The sequence below is a fragment of the Aedes aegypti genome, chromosome 2, assembly GCF_002204515.2.
Source record: "Aedes aegypti strain LVP_AGWG chromosome 2, AaegL5.0 Primary Assembly, whole genome shotgun sequence".
NCBI classification, from domain to species: domain Eukaryota; kingdom Metazoa; phylum Arthropoda; class Insecta; order Diptera; family Culicidae; genus Aedes; species Aedes aegypti.
The window spans coordinates 15,212,809-15,232,961 of NC_035108.1; the positions used below are offsets into that span (position 1 = coordinate 15,212,809).

At 37.3% G+C, this 20,153-nt stretch overlaps 2 protein-coding genes across 7 annotated transcripts in view; one reads left to right on the top strand and one right to left on the bottom strand.

Moving 5' to 3' along the window:
• Positions 1–1,041, bottom strand: part of LOC5578213 (aromatic-L-amino-acid decarboxylase) — a 57,003-nt gene extending 55,962 nt beyond the window's left edge. The window contains exon 1 of one of the 4 annotated variants that reach the window (XM_021839950.1): positions 923–1,041. The gene's annotated coding sequence lies outside the window, so the exon portion shown is untranslated. Of the gene's footprint in view, positions 1–671 lie in introns of all 4 variants that reach the window. The other 3 variants (XM_001656807.2, XM_021839948.1, XM_021839951.1) reach the window with 3 other exon arrangements.
• The window catches only part of LOC5578216 (ribonuclease P protein subunit p25-like protein), a 259,804-nt gene that overhangs the window by 192,892 nt on the left and 46,759 nt on the right, over positions 1–20,153 (top strand). The gene's annotated exons all lie outside the window — the stretch shown is intronic.

Here is a 20,153-nt window from a genome sequence, read left to right on the forward strand (position 1 = left end):
AAATGGCTTGATCTTCCAGTTTTGATTTTTGTCCCGCATCCCCATACATTCAACGCACTGTGTGTCGCGTTACGCTGGAATGTGTCTTATACGATTTCCAAGACTGAACAAACAATTTCGCCAGAATTGACATAAGTTGAAATAAATACAACTCAAAACAACAACAGATTAACCCGCAACAACAACAAATTTTCTGGCATAAGTATTTTGTGAGCTTCCAATGAAAGATTTAATAGGAAAAATGCACTAATTTCCGATCTACAAGAATTCTGTGCCAATTTTAGGATTTTCATACAAAGTAGGCCAAAATCGTATGAATGGGTCGAAAATTAGTGTTGGGTCGAAAATTGGTGCTCTTCCCCTATTTGAATTTAATGAGATTCCCGAGGATTCAATTAAGAAGCTATTGAATATTATACAAATCTATCTAGAGAATCACTTATAGATGAAAAACATTTCCACCGCTGAACAGAATCGTGAAAAAATATCGTTATGATTTGATTGAAAACTTGTGTTTTTCAAAATTCGAATAATGAGTAATAAAATTTGAAAATATACCTCTTACAATTTAATTTAAAACAGAAAAAAAAGAAATAGGTAATGAGAAATGTAACAAAAAAACTTTCCTACCATAATTAATTAATTAATTAACTCTCAAACTTCAAGCATACCATAACGCAGGAAATTAAATTCTGTTAGTTTTCGTCAAGTAGTAATTCCTCCCTGATTTTGAATTCACAGATTTATTTCACGTTTCGCATGAATATTCGCTATTTATATTTCAGTCCACCTAGCAATCACGCAATTCCAGTTATCCTTGTGCTAAATCTATCCAATTCGACCAGAAAATTCCAGGATATTAATATCACTGCTCAATTTTGTTCAAAAAGTTTCACACAAGACAAGACACACAAAAAATCACCCCCAAAACTTCAGTAGAGCCACCACCGTTTGGATTGAGTTATTCCGAAGAAGCCTTCGAGGCTTGCCAATTTTGCGACCAATCCGTCCGACTTCCCGAGAACTACTGAATCCAGCGCGGGATGCTGTAAGCCTATAAGCCACAACCGACCGCACCGCATGGCCATTATCCTTCTCGTTCGGGAATTGAAGTCCTTTGGAGCAACAGGCATACCTCCCCCTCTTCGAAATCCTTCGGTTGCTTACCGATTCACCGCCAATTCATCGCAGTGGTTCACAGTGTTCTATATGCTATCTTAGGGGAAAAAATAAGAGAAATCGAGTGGTTACAACCTTTTTCCTGTTTCGGTTTTCTGATAATAAGTGAATAAAGTCATTTTACGAATTTGTTACATTTGGCTTGAATGCCCTCAATGTGATTTTTGAAAGTTAAATGTTTATGTAACTTCATCTGACCAATTTATTGTAACCCCTCTCATCGTGACAACATGTCAATTGATGGAGAAGCTTCATGTGGGAATATTATAAGTTGAGTTTTGGAAGCATTAAGAGAAATCTTCCATTTTTGCAAGTATGAAGAAAAAATATCCAAACTTCTTTGCAATCTTCTACAGATGTCACACAGGCTCCGTCCTCTGGCGAAAAGGTCTGTATCATCAGCAAACAAAGATTTTTGACATCCCTGAGGTAACTCAGATAAGCCAGATGTGAAAATATTGTATAATATTGGCCCCACACTGTTGAATGCTTTGCTTTGTGGTCTTGGACCACTTCTGTATATATCTAATACTTGAATATATTGATCTACCACAACATAAAGATCCCAAAACAAAAGTGAAAAAAAGTCTGAAAAATGTCTCCACAATAGAACGAGCTCTACAAGTGTCACTATGTCATATATTCTAATTCACGTCATAAATTCAAAGCCCGCAATATTTATTGAACCATTCTGTTTGTTTTTTCACTACCGTTAAGTCACCAGTCACCGTGCGGCCTCCATTCACCGTGCACATATACAAATTCCTACAGAATATTCATACAAATTTTCACAAATTATTTTTTTGTCAGCAAAATAAGATAAAACTGATGAAATGAACTAGTTTTTGTCACAAAGCATTTTGAAAAACCTAGTTTATGTAGTAAAAATCATGTGAATTCTGTTTGATAATAAGATTTTTCAATACTCTTAGTAGAAACACCAAAAAATCACATTTTTCATTTTAACGATAGAGTATGATTTTTTCAAAGTTTCAACAAGTTTTCATTGTGGATACTATTAGTAAGATGTATTTCATCGTATGAGCAATGAGATTTTATGCAAATTAGAATTTTATATTGTGTTTCAGTCGAAACCCAAATGCACGGTGAATGGATCCCTCTCAGTATGTATGGTTCCTATTACCGTGCATTAGTGTAAAAGGCATGAAATTATTCGGTAATATTAGATTATTGTTATATCGTCATTAAACTACTTCATATTTAGTTTTTGAGTGAATATGGAATGATTTGGACAATACAGTCAAACCTCCTATAACGATTTTAATGAAAAAATAATTATTTAGCCAATTTTCAAATTTTTTATGGATTTTATTGTAAATGAAGATTTGAACAGTCTTAAAAATGAGTGCGCTCACTATTAGCAACATAGTTGCTCCATCAACAACGTTTCTTCAAGAAACAAAATTAAATCATGACGAAATCTATACGCACGGTGAATGGTGCACTAGTGTGCACGGTAAATGGTGACATAGAACGGTACGAGGCGACCTTAACATGAGATTTTCAAACAAAATGTTTGAGTAATGTTTAGTTATGCATCACTAGTTTTAGATTTTTCCCTGAATTATTATATAATTGTACGCTACGTAGTGGTATTCTAATACGCTTCAAATTGTATGGAAAAGTTGTATAATTTTTTGAAGTACAAATTATTCTTAAATTCACGGTGAATGGTAGCTTGACGGTATATGAGTTTCTCACAAATCGGGCAACATGGGATACTTAACGATTTTTTACATGAAAGGAGTGAGCACTACTCGATTCCTCGTAATATTTTCCTAAGATAGCATATATTTTTATTATCCGTTCGATCGCGGGTTGAATTACATCCGTTTTCCCCCCGAAAAATGTACACTGTGGACTGTTGGATGAACTGTCGTCATCGCGGCGCGGACATCATCTTTTCTCCCCCCCCCCCCCCCCACTTTCCGGATCCTGGGCGGAAGGAAGCACGAATGAGAATATGATCTCGGCAGAATGGTGCAAATGTGGTGGAAGAAGGACCCTATCTGCAGCTAGTACATTCCTGTGCGTTTGATGATACGTCGAGTCGAGCTACCGGCACGCTATTTAACGGCATATGACTGTGAGGGAACGATTTGCAAGGATATGATGTTTGTAGTGAGTCAAAAATAAAATTGATCGTCCGAGAATCCTTTGGCACATATGATTGTTTGGGCGGTGCGCAAAAAAAAAAAACGTGTGCCGTTTGATGGTAGGAAGAATTTTCAATTTGGTGCCTATGGATGGAAATTCAGTTATAAGCCAAAATTAATGGCGAAAGTTAGAGTGCGTTTGGACAATACGTCTGCTTAGTTCGACAACTGAGTCCAATGACTAAAGTTCAAATAAACTGTGCTTTGTCCGTATAAATTGATTTTCAGGTAAGTACAATCTGATTGGTTTCAGATTTTATATTGTTTGCATGTTCACCCTTACCCGAAACTCATTAACTTTCCTAACTCGTGCACGTGCTGGATACAGTGAACTATTTCTGTTACTATTTATGGTTGTAGGACATTTCCCAGAAAGTCAAACCCTAGAATGACATTCCCCAGAATGACGTCCCCCAGAATGAGACATTCCCAAGAAATCCATTACCCAGAATGGGACATTTCCCAGAAAGCCATTCCCCAGAATAGGACATTCCCCAGAATCATTTTTAGTCATTTTCAAGATACGAAAAAATTACATAAATTTGGTTTTGTTTAGTCTTTTTGATTGTCGTGAAAAATGAATTGCCAGACGCTCCAAATCATTATTATGCATCCAAACCGAAAAAAAAATCGAAAGTGAGTCCAGAAATACCTTTTGAAATATAATAAATCTTCGAGCTGTTAAGTAGATGAAAAAAACCGAATTTAGTACTATACCATTTAATTCCACTAGAGTTTGTATCCTTTGACAGATACGCGTATTTCGACCTCAACTGTAAAGCCGTCTTCAGTGTCGTGTACTAGACTCGACTTTTTTTGCATTTTTGTCATTGAATGAAGTTTATAAATTGCGCATTGGGACATTAGTAAGTTTTACGGTAATATCTGTAGTTTTAACGTGAAACATTGCCAAAAGTGCATTAATTAAGAATAGAAATCTTAATTTTTTTATGCAAAAAAAATCCTTGATTTTCTGAACAATAAAGTGTCGTTTTTATTACCGCCCAACATGCATGTGAAAAATTGCAAATTGAAATATAAGAAGCAGGATTTGTTCTAATGTGAACGTAATGCCGAAACGAAGGTGTATCATTTTGAGGTTCTGGCAGCCATCTTGGATGTCGACGCCATTTTGGTTTTTTGCAGTTGAATGATTTTTCACCATCTCAGCGCTCATCATGTTGAATTATAAGGCCTCCGTTAAAAAAAACTATCCGATTCTTTTTTTCTTATCTTATCTCTGCTGTTCAACTGATTGTTCATTTCTATCAATGGTTTTAGACCAAATAAATGAAAGAATAAATGCTATTTTTCAACTCGAAGAGATGCAGAACAATCATTCAGGCAGCAAATAAACGTTAAAAAATCCTACTTGATAATTTGTTTTCGAAACTAGTTAAGCTGAGGGGCTGGCTCTGTTCCAGTAGGGACGTAAGAAGAACAAGAAGAAGAGTAAGTGTGACGGTAGCATTAAAATTCAACATGTTGAGAGCTAACAAGGCGAAAACTTCTACTACTACTCAAAATCAAGATGGCGTCAAAATTCAAGATGGCCGCCAGATTTTTTCACCCAAATTAATACTCCTATTCTTCATCTGACTCGAATAATACATCAACGATTGAAACCTTGTTTCTTTGTTGTACAAAAAATGATGTTTGCATTGATCGCACTCGCCATGAACGTCAAAATCGTAGAACATGATCTAGAAAATCGTTCATTTCATAGGGTAAATACCATTGCTCACCTAGTTTTTATAGCCTATCTTACGCAATTTTTCCTCAGCTTTTTAATAATGATCTCAAAATTCAAAACGAGCGGTGTGCTAATGGTGAAAAAACGATGGTTCTAATAAAATTCAAGATGGCGGCCAAATTCAAAATGGCCGCCAATATTTTTTTAACTTCAAATGAAAGCTATATCCTTTCTCTATACGATGCCACTAAGTTTGCTATGTGTTCCAAGCGAAATATGAGACATATCACGTGAAGAAATACGCAAGATTTATCAAAAAATGGGCTTTTTCGCAAACTGTTTAGCTAGCTGGTGTACAAGGGGTACACCAATTTGAGAAAACCGAATGGACCACCCTTAAGTTTTATCGAAAACTAGCGATCAGTGACATAAAATTGGAATTCTAACGATGGGTGCCGATGGCGGCCTGGTTTCAGCGAGAATTGCTCATCTGTTAAATTCTATTTTGGCTATTTTATTTATTTTTTTTGGGAATGTCCCATTCTGAGGTATGGCTTCCTGGGGGATGGGTTTCTGGAAAATGTCGTACAATCCTATTTATCAATGTTAAATTCTGAACACACAGCTTTTTAAGGGTCAAGATTCTATCATTCAATCATTATCAGCAATCATCAATAGTGACAATAAGATTTTTTTAAAATTTTAATAAATCTTTATGAAAACCATATCATTGAATTCCAGATAGAAAATGTAGTGCAATTATAGATTTTCATGAGCATTGCTTCGATTTTGAATGAAAAAATTGGTTTTGACAATTTGAAAAGCGATGCCGATTATTTTCCTCTTAAGGCGAAGTAGGCCGTCATTGAAATTTGTACGCGTTGTTGATGATTGTTGCTAATTCATCTCACGATTTCGAATCAAAGAAAATCAGTTAGTTTTGCACTGACACAGCTGCAAAAGTATCAGCATACTTTATGCATGTTAGCGCGTACATTGATACTTTTTCAAGCCAATGTGAACTATGAAGACTGAGATTTATCACTTTGAATTGCAAGCAGCAAAGTCATCATTGCTGCTAAAACGAATGACGGGCTACTTAGCCTTAACAATCAACACAGCTATTTTTCCACACAAACACAAACACTGCATAAGGTCTGTATCTGTGTATGAACTGCTTTACTACACACTTAAATCAGAATGCCGATCTCAGCTGTGAAAATCTCGGTTAAAGTTCGTTAGCTGACATCTCATCAAAAGTAACGTTTGATGCCAGCGGCACCCAAAGGTGCTGCTATAAACAAACTTGATTTTTTGCTGAAATATCAGTTAAAACTCAGTTGCTGATCGCTCGGCTGTGCGGATCTCGGTAAAAGAATGAAAATTAGCCGAGTTTAACTGAGTGTGTATATAGTCTTATTGCTTAAGTTGTCCTCTGAAATTTGACTTCAAGTTTTGTTCAGCTACAAATTGGAATATAATCAAGGCATTGGAAGAATCTCATTTTTGAGCAAAGTAATGAACCCATTATTGTTTTTCTTGCTAATATGATTTTACATCTCAGAACGATTGATAGTCATTAATAGTATTCGAATCACGAAATTCCACGAAAGTGTGTATTTTGCCCCGATTCCTTTTTATACCCTTCCTTAGTTGAGTGGTTCGAGTCCGCGGCTACAAAGCAAAGCCATGCTGAAGGTGTCTGGGTTCAATTCCCGGTCGGTCCAAGATCTTTTCGTAATGGAAATTTCCTTGACTTCCCTGGGCATTGAGTTTCATCGTACCTGCCACACGATATACGAATGCGAAAATGGCAAACTTTCGAATCATTTCATTTGATCGCAGTACTCAGTTGAAAAGAAATGCCAAATGAAACACTCCTTAGAAAATTTATCTAAATCTGAGTTTATCGAGAAGAGACGCATATGCATTTTTAACTTCTCCTATGCAGCCCGAAATTTTGATGATAAATCGTAATTTGGTCCGTAATATGCTGAATTGAGCTTGGGCACCACCACTGGTGAACATAAATCGAATCAAAACCACAAAGTTTGAAACATAAAAAAGAAGTATTTTGACACGAACCACTTGTTCGCTATTTTAATGCAAATCTTATAAATGTCTTCATTTTTAGTAGAACACTCTAAAGTCGAAAGCCCCTTTTTTAAGGAAAATACCTAAATGTCATTATGTTTATCTTAATTCAATTGGCTTTTCTAGTTCATCACTAATGGTGGTAAGCTCCATCGAAATTAATACGCCAATCGCGTATTATCCTCGATTTTACTATAGTAAAATCGAGGATAATACGCGATTGGCGTATTAACTTCGATGGAGCTTACCACAATAAAAGCAACATTTTCTTCTAAGCCCTTTGTATTAATTTTTCAATTGAATTTGTTTTCGTAGGTCAATCAACCTACAAAAATGGAAAGGGGTGTTTTTATAAAATACGCTGCGGAATTCTTCCAATGGAGGAATGGATAATGTGAAAAATACAATCGAAATGATTCTTAAATCGATTCTTTAATGTTACAGCAAATGATATATAATATGTCGTACATAAATTAATTATGTCAATTTATAAAATATAATATAATTATAACACATTTTGTGGCAGATGGACCTTTTTCGTCTGTGATTTAAATACTTTTCAGTATCGAGCACTCTTTTGACTGCGTAATCGTCAAAATTGTTGATTTTTACTTCACTAACGTTATATTTCAGTTACGATCTCTGAAAATGATCTCTGTTCCGCTAGTAACGAATGGCACAGTAAATTCGCTGCACACAAGTCGTGTGATTTAAACTCTCATGCAACTTACAGTATCTGACATATAAAATGCACCAAAGCCGTTTCACATACAAAATGGTCAACTTCAGATAGCTATATCTCCGCCGTTTCTCAACCGATTCTTTTCATTTTTTCTTTGAAGAACTACAAATTTCCTCAAATTTCTAAAACTGTTGTAAAAATTTTGTGAAATCTATTGATTCAAAAGTTACAGATAGGTTGAATTTTGACATAAAAAATGCACCAAGATGAAAAGTGAAGTATCAGACAAAGTATGCGTCGTATCTTTTTGGTGTATTCAGCGCATTTGGTCCTTATCACCCAATGAATAAATGCGCTAAAGACACCAAGATGGTAGGACGCGTAGTTTTTCTGCTACATCACTTTGTGTCTTGGTGCATTTTTTTGTCAAAATTCAACCCGTCTGTAGTTTTTTTTATCTATAGTTTTCACACAACTTTAACAGTAGTTTTCAAAAATTTAGGAAATTTGTAGTTCGTCAAAGAAAAAATGAAAAGAATCGGTTGAGAAACGGCGGAAATATAGCTATCTGAAGTTGACCATTTTGTATGGGAAAACGGCTTTGGTGCATTTTATATGTCCGATACTGTGTATAATGCAAGTTCTATGTTGTATGATTGAACGAAGTGTCAAATGTATGTTTTTATTGTAAATTATTGTTTTTGTATCAATATTTTGTTGGCATCGGGAGGAAACTAACAGCTTTCGAGTGTCAGTTGAGCACAACACTGCCCAGATTCTAACTTGTTTTTTTTTTTTATGTTTATGATAGTTTTATTGTAGATTTGCATATTCTTCTAGGTTTTATAGTAATTTTCATCCAGTGCAAATAAGCTTGCATTGTTTTTGGGTTTAAACACTTCCACAGCAATATTTTGGATGCATCCCCGACCACACACTAAGAAAATCCTAATATTAAAGGTGATGTAAATCAGTAAACTGACGCAATAAACCAGGTCACAAACTAGGAACAGACTTATTTTTGTGTCATAGTTGATGTAAGGTCGAATTGAATCAGTTGAAATAGTTTCTCTGGTATTTCTACATGATTAAAAGTGTTCTCTTCCAAAATTATAGCACATATTATAATTTTAAATTAAAAAAGACATAAATTTACACGATGGTAACACATAAACGACCTACGCGTTGTTGAAACGTCAAGTTTGTTTACGATCAGTTGCGTGCCTTACAAAAATCATAATCCAATTGAAATCATTAGATTTATGAACATGTCCTGTGTTTCGTGAAAAGTTTCTGTAACTACTTTCTTCCTGCAACATTCAAGCGTGTAAAGTTAAAAGATGCAGTTACTAACAGGATTGGAGAAGAAGGTGTGAGCTGTGTTCTGGAAAAACTAACGGAGGAGTAAACTCGCACGACGGAAGAGGAGAATTGTGTATTTTTTTAAATTTTATTAACGGGTGTTAATGGATTAGTGAAAGCAGATAAATTAAGTGAAATATATGTTTAGAAATTGCTTTTTCTTGTTTTTTTTTTCCGGAAATTGAAGTAATATGTGGGCATATTTATTACGGATTGATTGAGGTTATAAACATGAGATATGAGTACATTAAAATTACACGCATCATCTGTGGGGTTGTAAAATTACAAAGTTCCTCCTTCTCATCATCGTGTAAAAATAAGATTAAACATAATTTTGTGTCATTTAGCTCGCTTTAATATGTCGGTGCTAAATGACACAAAATTACAAGGTTTTTTCGAAGTGTGCAGTGAATTAGAACAGAGTTGTAACAGATTTTCTTATTAAGTTAGCGCATTGTTTCTAACAAAATATGATATAATTTTGGCTAATTAGTAGTTAAAATAACAAAAAATATAACACAATTTCCACTACTCTAAACAAAATTGAAACTAAATATATTATAATTTAAACAAAAATGTAACTCATTTTGTTTCAAATCAAACAAAAATATAACTCATTTTGTTGTTTTCCATAAGGCGGCATCCATTTATTACGTAACGTTAAAATTGAAAATTTTCGACCCCCTCCCCCCCCCTCCGTAACGCTTCTTGTATGATTTTTTTTAAAATTTTGTATGAGTCGTAACGCTCGAGCCAACCCCCTCCCCCCCCTTAGAGCGTTACGTAATTTGTGGATGCCGCCTAACTGAATTATAACAATATTTGTTATAAGTGATTGCTCTCAAAGCATTTATAACAAACTGTGTTATAATTATGTTTCAAACTGAAACAAATTTGAAACAGCCTTTGTTATTATAACAGATTTTGTTTTAATTATGTTATAATTTCTACCATCAATTCAAAGTGTTTCTTAAAAAAGTGAAACAAAGTTTGTTATTTGTAACAATTCTTGATATAATTGTGCTACAATTTTGTTGTAATCCACTGGTCGGGTCACATTAAACTTCATTTTCAATAAGAACAAGTGATCTTATGAAACACTCGTATTTATCTCCTACAAATTATTTATAAAATATGAAATATATCGAGCTACGTTTAATGTGAGTACAGTAGGAATGTGGTTTACAGACCTAGGAATGATTTTCAGGTGACTTTAGTAAATTTCACTGCATTACATTAAACTTTTTCTAATATATTGTAGTTGTTATTTATATATCCCAAAGTATCATATATATTTCTATATATTACATTAAGCCGTTCACATCACGGCTGATATTATGTTTGTTCTTCTATGTTTAATGTTGAGTGCTGCATACATCCAGGTAATCATATGAACACGTATTGTAGTATACATCTCAATCTCACTTATAGCGTTATGAGATTACGTTTTTTGCCATAAAGTTGTCAAATTTCAACTTAAGTATAAAGTTTTTTACATGTTTTCGGGCTAACATATGGAAATTTTTGAGGTACGTTTAAAACCGAGGTTAGATTCGTAAAGTACATCATTGGTACACGCAAGTTCCGAAAAAATCGGAACGGTTTGCCTAGATTTTCCAAAAAGTCGACCATCTATTCAGCAGGAACGCCGTTTTTTAAAGAAAACTCGAGGTACGTTCAAAATCCCGCGAGGTACGCTATGGTACGCAGTTGGTACACTCACGATATTAGTTTTCATTTTTGTGAAAAGTATCCTACTGGATAGATTGACATGAATACAACGCACAAATCTTATCACGTTCTTTGAGAAGATCAGTTTGTCTTAGTCAAGATCGCCTTGAGCCTAAAATCTCTAATGTGATACTTGTTACACTTGTCCGAGTGCAGAAAAATTTATTATGATTCCATGATGGTGTTGAGTGAAACTACAGCCATGATTGAAGAACTAGTTTCTACTAGTGATCCTTTATATGAGAGATAAGCGGAAGTAAAATGGATTGATATGGCAACAGACCAGCAGTGCTGAGTTGGCTCGACGTCGAGAATAATAGTGTAATACGGACATGAATTCCTCATTGCTAAAAAGCGTATTTTGTATCGTTGTAGTGTTACCGTTTTTCTGGTACGGCTCTCTTAGCCCTCGCGGATCGGACACCGAAGCTCAGATGGGGAACCGCAGACTGCTGGTCTGACCAACGGCAGTCAGCAGGGCGGGCTCAAAAGGCCTTTTTGCAAAACAACTTTCACCGAAATAATTTCGAGCGGATTACATTACTCCTCCAAAAAAGTTCAAAACAAACATAACGCATGTTCGTTTGGCTCAAGATTTGAAGAAATCGTCCCAGGATCAGGGTTTTCAGCATATGTTGAAATTACACATCTGATGTGTTGGTGCAGAAAAAACTCGATTTTGTGTAAATCGTTCTCAATTTTGTGTAACTTCGTTTACGATTGTAACGATTTTTTCTTGGAAATCGCTCCGAAGGTGTAGAACAACTATATAAACCATATAAACAAACTGACGCTAAATGTTTTGATTGCTGTTTTCTGATAAATGAAGCACAGTGGCATGAATTTCGATAGTCGAGTTAAGATGTCGTGTTTAGATGTAACCAACCATTTCCACTTAACGACTTGAATGAAATTTTGACCGCTGAAGGCCAATTAATTTTCGATTCCAGCATAAAACCACTCAAAAGGCTAAAACGCAATACAAATCGAAAATTTGGTATAAAGTACATACGTCAGCACCATTTCGTCCTGCAGCAAATCCTGCATCTGGAACTCAACCCACGCAAAACTATTTGGTGAAGAATATTCTTCAATGAAATTCTTCAGCGTCTTTTGCATAACTTCGCACGGAACTCTGTCGCTCAAATGCTGTTGAGAAGCTGGATGGATCTGGAATAAACTTGCCCCCATCATCCATACATATCTGCTATCAACCATTCTTTTCAGTATTTCCCACCACTTTTCACACTCTAAACGTCTGCCATGTAGGTATCTCTATCGATAGGTATCTTCTGCAGCACAGATCTGAGAGTCGATCCGAGTATGACGACTAACTGGAAACCGATGACGTGAGTGGGTGGCAAATTAAATAACCCGGGTGATGATTTCAATGACAATGTCAGGCTAACCGAGCTATCGAACATCAACCCACTACACTCAATTCAATCGCTTCTGTGCTGGTTTTGTAAGGAAAAGCATGAATGAAGCGAAGGAATCGCGCACTTCAACAAGAGCTGAGTTCCGACCATCATTGCGCGGTTAGCAACGGACATCAACAGCAGCCCTTGGCATCGCGCGAAGATATCGACGGAAGTCCTATCACAGATGCTTGCTTCTTGGTTGAATTGAATTGTCGTGGAAAGCGAAGGATCTCGATGCTCTCATTGGCAGCTAACGTTCCCATTCATCACGTTTCATCAATTGTGCTAAGGATGTGTAGTTCAATTAGCTTTTTTGGCATTCTGAAACGCTCGAAGTGACGTGAATGACTAACACGATACCCGGATCATGGAAGACGTCAAATCCAAATTTCGTTAGGAGGAAGTAATGAATTTCAATTGAGTTGAACGCTGATGGCTTTGCACATTGGTCCCAAAGCCATATCTAGGAAGACAGAAATGTTTGCGCCTAAACCACGTTGAGTTTTAGAGTTTTAGTGACGAAAGTTATGGTAGCTAAATCGAACCCTCTGAGCAAAATCGTAATAAAGGAAATCTAATTTGGTTTATATAATTTATAACAAATAGACTTGAATATTGTACCTTTGAATCCCGCCTTAATTGCTTATCTTTTGACAGATAAGCGTATTTCGAGTACGACCACTTGTAGTTATTTTCAGTTACAGTTACTTGTGGATGAGAGTGACTAGCGTTGAAGAAGACTACAAGCGGTAGTAGAAATACGCATATCTGTCAAAAGATAAGCAACTAGGACGGAATTAAAGGGTACAATACTCAAATCTACGTTTTTGATTCTCTTCACCAAATATTTTTTCCATACAAAACGATTTGGAGCTCGTTCAGTTTGGGCTCTATTCAGGTTGTCCGAATTGGCTGAAATTTGAATTCGACGAGCTACAAATAAGTTCTGAAAGTGACTAACTTCGCCAAACAAACCATCCATTCTGTGCCGGATTTGGACTTCCAGGGGGCCACGTCAGATATCTTGTAGGGGAGCAGAATTTTAGAGCAACAATTTAATTTTCGCTACTATGAACATCAGACCTTTTGAATTAAAAGAGTTTATAAACTGCCATATTATTTGTAATTGATTAAATTTTCTGTGAGGTTACAGATGTCACAAAAATAATGGTACGAAATGATGACGCAACTAGAAAACAGTCTTAATAAACAAATTCTTATGATATTGGTTTTGAAATAAGAACATTTTCAGTGACATTTCTCTCATTTCTTTCTCCTATAGCACGCTATGCTTATAGCACTCTATATACATTTGTCTGTTGACTTTGTTTAGTAGAAATTTTCTATTTTCCTGATCACAAAATATGCTATCGTATTCAATTCTGTTCAAAATAAAGGTAAATTATATTGGTAAAAATACTAATATTTAACATTTGTGAGATTTGTTTACGGACTTCGAAGACGTGACACAACGGGAATGGTACGACACACAATAGTTGGATGCGATCTTCCTGAGTACTATCGTCGGCGTATCTGTCATTTCATGCATGGAGCATATCATGGTAACCATCCAGAGTACATCACTCAACATACACCGATTGGTCAGAACGAGCGAGCCAGATCATTCATCCTGCCACACCATACAACCAGTGTTCGTAAAAGTGTTTTGGTCTATGGCGCGTCAACCTGGAACTCGCTACCACTCTCCGTCAGGCAACAACCCACATTAATTTCTCTTAAAGCAGCACTGAACAGAGGCAACTAGCCAATCACAATTAGCATTTGTAGTTATAACTTATCTAGCTAACTGGCTCTCCTTATGTATTTTTCTTGAAATAATTTGTTCCTTGACATGGCTTAAAGTTGTGAATACTAACATGTTCTCGTTTTGCCAATAAATTACAATTACAATTACAATCTCGGCATATAAAAGTAAAAAAGTATTGTAGAATACAAAAACATCAATTTTCTGCGAAATTTCTAATATATTGGAATTTTAGGACATACCATGACCCAACAGTTGTGGATCAAATAGTGTGGAATCCAACCTATAAAATTCCAAAAAAACGACATGGAAAACGTAAAATTGTATTTGTTTTTAATTATGAATCGTGGTTTACGGCTAACCAGCCGAGTGGAAGTTTAACAACTACCGAAAGCTAAACATTACATATATTTTGCAGTTGGATTAAATGGACAAATTGATGTGAAGTTTTGCGAAAAATTTACACGTCTTCTCAGTAAGAATCAAACTCACGACTCCCTGATCTCTAGTTAGGGCGCGTTACCCCTACGCCATGAGAGGACTCATGAACGCAGAAGTTAACCTGAATTCGATTTCAGCTCAATAATCACGTGGTACTTTATCGCAAAGTGCACCTCTTTCGGGAGAATTAGATGCCCATCCAAACACAGCGCTTTCTATATATATATCCAATGCCTAGCTAGAGAGCGCATTATTTTTTAGGTATGGAAATAGCACACTACACTAGCCAGCAACTGCGCTGGCTGAGGTTTCTATTGTGTGGGCTTCCAATGGGTCGCGACGTTCTCAAACGACCGGTTACGGAACATGAGTCCGTTGCTCGATAAATACTTGTTTTTAATTATGAATCGTGGTTTACGGCTAACCAGCCGAGTGGAAGTTTAACAACTACCGAAAAGCTAAACATTACATATACTTTGCAATTGGATTAAATGGACAAATTGATGTGAAGTTTTGTGTCGTGAGTCGATTCACTGAGAAGACGTGTAACTTTTTCGCAAAAACTTCACATCAATTTGTCCATTTAATCCAATTGCAAAGTATATGTAATGTTTAGCTTTTCGGTAGTTGTTAAATTTATACATTTTATGTGACCCAAAAACTATCAACTGTTAAAAGAACGTTCTACTTGGCATTATTGATGCGTATATTTTCCAGATATTTGTGAAATATATTTTAAACCAAAATACGGTCAGAAACTATCCGATTCAGCTGATTTTTTTGAACTTATGGCCTGCATCAAACTGTAAAAGCGTTATGTGAAGTATTTTAAGTGTGTACCTTCAATATGTTTTCCCGCGAGACAAGCAAACCAACAACGGTTAGCACTGGCGGAATAAATTGTGTTCAAATTGAAAGACCAGAATGTTCGAGACCGCACCCCGCAGCCAACAACTAACCGTTTTTAATTAATAGAAGAAATCTCTCGGTTACTTTGTCTCTGACTGTCTTTGGAAGAATTAACAATCATTGAATAATAATCTTTGGTAACACTTAAAATAAAAGCGATTTTGGAGCTAGAAAAAAATATTTCGGTTTCAGAGTTTTTTTTTATTTCTGCAAAAAAAAAGTTTTTTTTTCGGTGTCCTTTTTTAAGTCTTCGTGTACCTATATGAAATAAAACTCTTCTACTTGCAGCATAATTTTTTCACTACAAAAAAAAAATGTTTAAATCGTTATAACTTTTTAATATTTTTTTCACAAGTTCACAAGTTTTTAGAATTTGTATCGCTTTCGGTCATTGATCAACTATATTCGAAGATATTTTGAATTTTTTTGGGAAACCGACGCGTAGACATAACCCAAGTTAATATTCCAGGCTACATATTTGTTTTTTCAATTTGGTTTTTCGATTTTTAAAACAATACTTTGATGAAAGTCTGCTGTGAAAAAATGAGACAAATTAGTGCAACCGTTCTTGAGTAATTCGCAATTATGCTCCTTCCAAATTTATCTGGATACCCATTGAAAAACGTTTATAGAAGAATTCTAAAAGCGAATAAACGAAGAGCCCATGTTCAAAATTCCTAGGACATTGTTAAAAATTGTGTGGTTTCCTCCTTACCGTCGCATTTATACAATACAGACATTTGGAAATTATCTCTTGGTATCAGGTATCAGAAGGCCGGCTCCAAAGGCACGTTCCCCACCAGTTGGGAGATTTGTGCCATCGCCATACTTACTTACTTGATGGGCTACAATCCGCTACGTTGAATCTACGCCGAATGGATAATTCTTCTCCACTGGGCTCGGTCCTGAGCCAATCGCTTCCAGTCGCCCTGAACGTTAAGTGCCCTTAAGTCCTCTTCAACTGCAAAAAGCCAACGTGTGCGCGGCCTACCACGAAGCCGACGGCCTCGTCCGGGTTCTCTACTGAATATTATTTTTGCTTGTCGTTCTTCCGGCATTCGTACCACGTGACCAGCCCAACGCAGCCTGCCGTGTTTTATGAGCTTGATAATATCCACTTCTTTATATACTTGGTACAACTCATGATTCATGCGACGCCGCCAGATGCCATTTTCTTGTTTACCGCCGAGTATTGTTCGCAGCACTTTACGCTCAAAAACTCCAAACGCTTTCCGGTCGACCTCTTTTAACGTCCAGGATTCATGGCCGTATAGGGCAACCGGAAGGATAAGAGTCTTATATAGCGCGAATTTTGTTTTCGTCTGCAGGCTACGGGACTTAAGCTGGTTACGGAGCCCGTAAAAAGCCCTATTCGCAGATGCAAGACGCCTTTTCACCTCGCGGGTAACATCATTATCGCAAGTCACTAAAGTACCAAGATACACAAATTCTTCCACTACTTCAAATTTTTCACCACCTAGCACCACTTCACTACCAACGTCACGATTGGAACCACGCTGTCTACCAGCGATCATGTACTTAGTTTTGCTGGTGTTGACGGTAAGTCCAATCCTCGCTGTCTCCCTTTGAAAAGGCACGAATGCCTCTTCTTCGGCTCGACGATCAATTCCGATTATATCGATATCGTCCGCAAAACCCAGGAGCATATGCGACCGGGTGACGATGGTACCGCTTCTTTGCACGCCCGCTCTCCTTATAGCTCCTTCGAGAGCAATGTTGAACAAAAGATTCGAAAGCGCATCTCCTTGCTTCAATCCATCTAAGGTTACGAAGGAGGTTGAAGTCTCATCCGCAACCCGCACACTTGATTTCGATCCATCCAACGTTGCACGAATCAGTCTAATCAGTTTCGCCGGAAAACCGTGTTCTACCATTATCTGCCATAACTCATTTCTCTTTACTGAATCGTACGCCGCCTTGAAATCAATGAACAGATGATGTGTCTGCAAGTTGTATTCCCGGAACTTATCAAGGATTTGTCGCAAGGTAAACATTTGATCCGTCGTTGATCGGCCCTCACGAAAACCAGCTTGGTATTCGCCGACGAAGGACTCCTCCAGCGGTCTCAATCTGTTGAACAGAACACGTGACATTATTTTGTACGCCGAATTGAGGAGCGTTATTCCTCGGTAATTGGCGCACTCCAATCTGTGGCCCTTCTTATACAGAGGGCAGATGAGGCCCTCCAGCCAGCTAGCAGGCAATTCTTCTTCCTCCCATATCCTTAACAGAGTACGGTGCAGCATTTCGTACAGCTGCTCACTACCGTGCTTGAAAAGTTCGGCCGGGAGCTCGTCTTTTCCAGCAGCCTTACAGTTCTTCAACTCCTTAATCGCTCTTCTAACCTCATCTAGCGTCGGGGGCTCCACAGCTTGTCCATCGTTGCTGATGATTAGTCTGTTCTCAGACGCGCTCGTGTCCTCTCCATTCAACAATTGCTCGAAGTGTTCTTTCCACCTGGCAGCCACCAAGATTTTGTCTGTCAGCAAGTTACCTTCGCGGTCATTGCACATGACGGGAGACGGCGCAGTTTTTCTCCGTACGCCATTGACAGTTTCGTAAAATCTCCGCATATCGTTTTGTTCGATGCTGTTTTGCGCCTCAGTAATGATGTCTTCTTCATACTGCCTTTTCTTTCTGCGGTGAATTCGTTTCTCGGCTGCTCTAGCTTCCTTGTACCGCTCTCTATTCTGCCGGGTACCAGACACTAACATCCGACTTCTGGCAACATTCTTCTCATCCGTCACATTCTGGCACTCCTCATCAAACCAACCGTTTCTGGGTCGTCTCTGAGCAGTACCTATCACCTCTCGCGCTGCTGTGCTCATCGCACCGTGGATAGACTCCCACAGATTGTTGAGGTTTTCGCCTACGTTGTATCCCCTTATCCGCTCATCAAGCTTCCGGCGGTACTCGTCTGCTACACCTTCTGTTGATAAGCGCTGGATATTGAAACGCAACGGTCGCTGTGTTCTTGTGTTCGCCACGGTAGACAACCGTGCACGAATTTTACTAACAACGAGATAGTGATCAGAGTCGATGTTTGGGCCTCTAAAGGTCCTCACATCGATGACATCCGAGAAATGCCGACCGTCCACCAAAACGTGGTCTATTTGGTTGCAGAGCTCGCCATTTGGGTGCATCCAGGTGTGCTTTCGGATGTCTTTGCGTGCAAAGTAGGTGCTGCTGATGGCCATCCCTCTAGCTGCAGCAAAAGTTATTAGCCTTAGGCCGTTGTCATTGGTGGCGGAGTGAAGGCTCTCCGTACCAATTATAGGGCGGAAAAAATCCTCTCTTCCGACCTGAGCGTTGGCATCCCCGATAACAACTTTTACGTCATGTTTTGGGCACTCTCCGTAGGTCTTGTCGAGACAATCATAAAACGCATAAACGCCATCGCCATATTTGAGCCTATTTCATCATCTACCCGATGGGAGGGGAAGGGGAAGGGAAAGATGGGAGGAAATAGGAGTGGGGTCCCTTGAAGAGGGAAGATCGCATAAGCGAAATGAGAGCATGTACAGTAGTGTGGGACAAAATTTAGATTCTCGCTCCAGTCCACTTTTTGGATTGCATTTAGGGCCCATAACAACTGTGCAAAATTTCAGCTCGATCGGAGAAACTATATTTACGCGCCAGCCGTTCAAAGTTTGTATGGGATTTACAATGGGAAAACTTACTTTTGCAAAGAAAAATCGCCAGTGGTCGCCCATTTATCTCTATAAAAATTCTGAACACAGACCTCGATAGGTATTTTTACGATGAAGAATATTGCCGAAGACCGCGAAACAATCCGACACTTGTAAAAAAAAAAATTCAACGAAAACCTATTGGCAACGGACGTTGATTAACACGTAAAGGAATAACAATAAAAACAAAATCGGGCAAAATTTTAGAATAGTCTATGCTTAATAACTTTTTTCACAAGTATCGGATTGCTTTACGATCTTCGGCAATGTTGTTCATCGTAGAAATACCTATTGAGATCCGTGTTCAGAACTTTTATAGAGGTCAATGGGCGACCTCTGTCGATTTTTCTTTGCAAAAGTAAGTTTTCCCATAGTAAATCCCATACAAACTTTGAACGACTGGCGCTAAAATATAGTTTCTCCGATCGAGTTGAAATTTTGCACAGTTGTTATGGGACCTAAATGCAATCCAAAAAGTGGACTGGAGCGAGAATCTAATTTTTTCATATAACTGTGTCCCAGGCTAATGTACAGTTGTGTTCAGAATAATAGTAGTGAAAGCTGATTTTCATACAAAATGCTCAACTTTGGCATACTGTTACTTTGTTTCCATATGAGCAATCGGCATGAAATTCAGGCAGTAAACTACAAATATACTCAATTTCATTATCACAAATTTTGAAAATTTTCACACTACCGGCTAAAATGTTAAACACCAGGTGAAATCGCTCAAAATAATAGTAGTTTTAATAATTCAAATATCTGCTGTATTTTGGGTTTTTCAATTTTTCTTTACTCATCGTATCAACCATTTCCACTCAAGCTATAAAAGTATAAACAAGCCAATTTTTTACAAAATTGTTGCTGAACAAAAATTTACAAAAGAAAAACTACTATTATTTTGAGCGATTTCATCAGGTGCTTAATTTTTTAGCCGGTAGTGTAAAATTTTTCAAAATTTGTGATAATGAAATTGAGTATATTTGTAG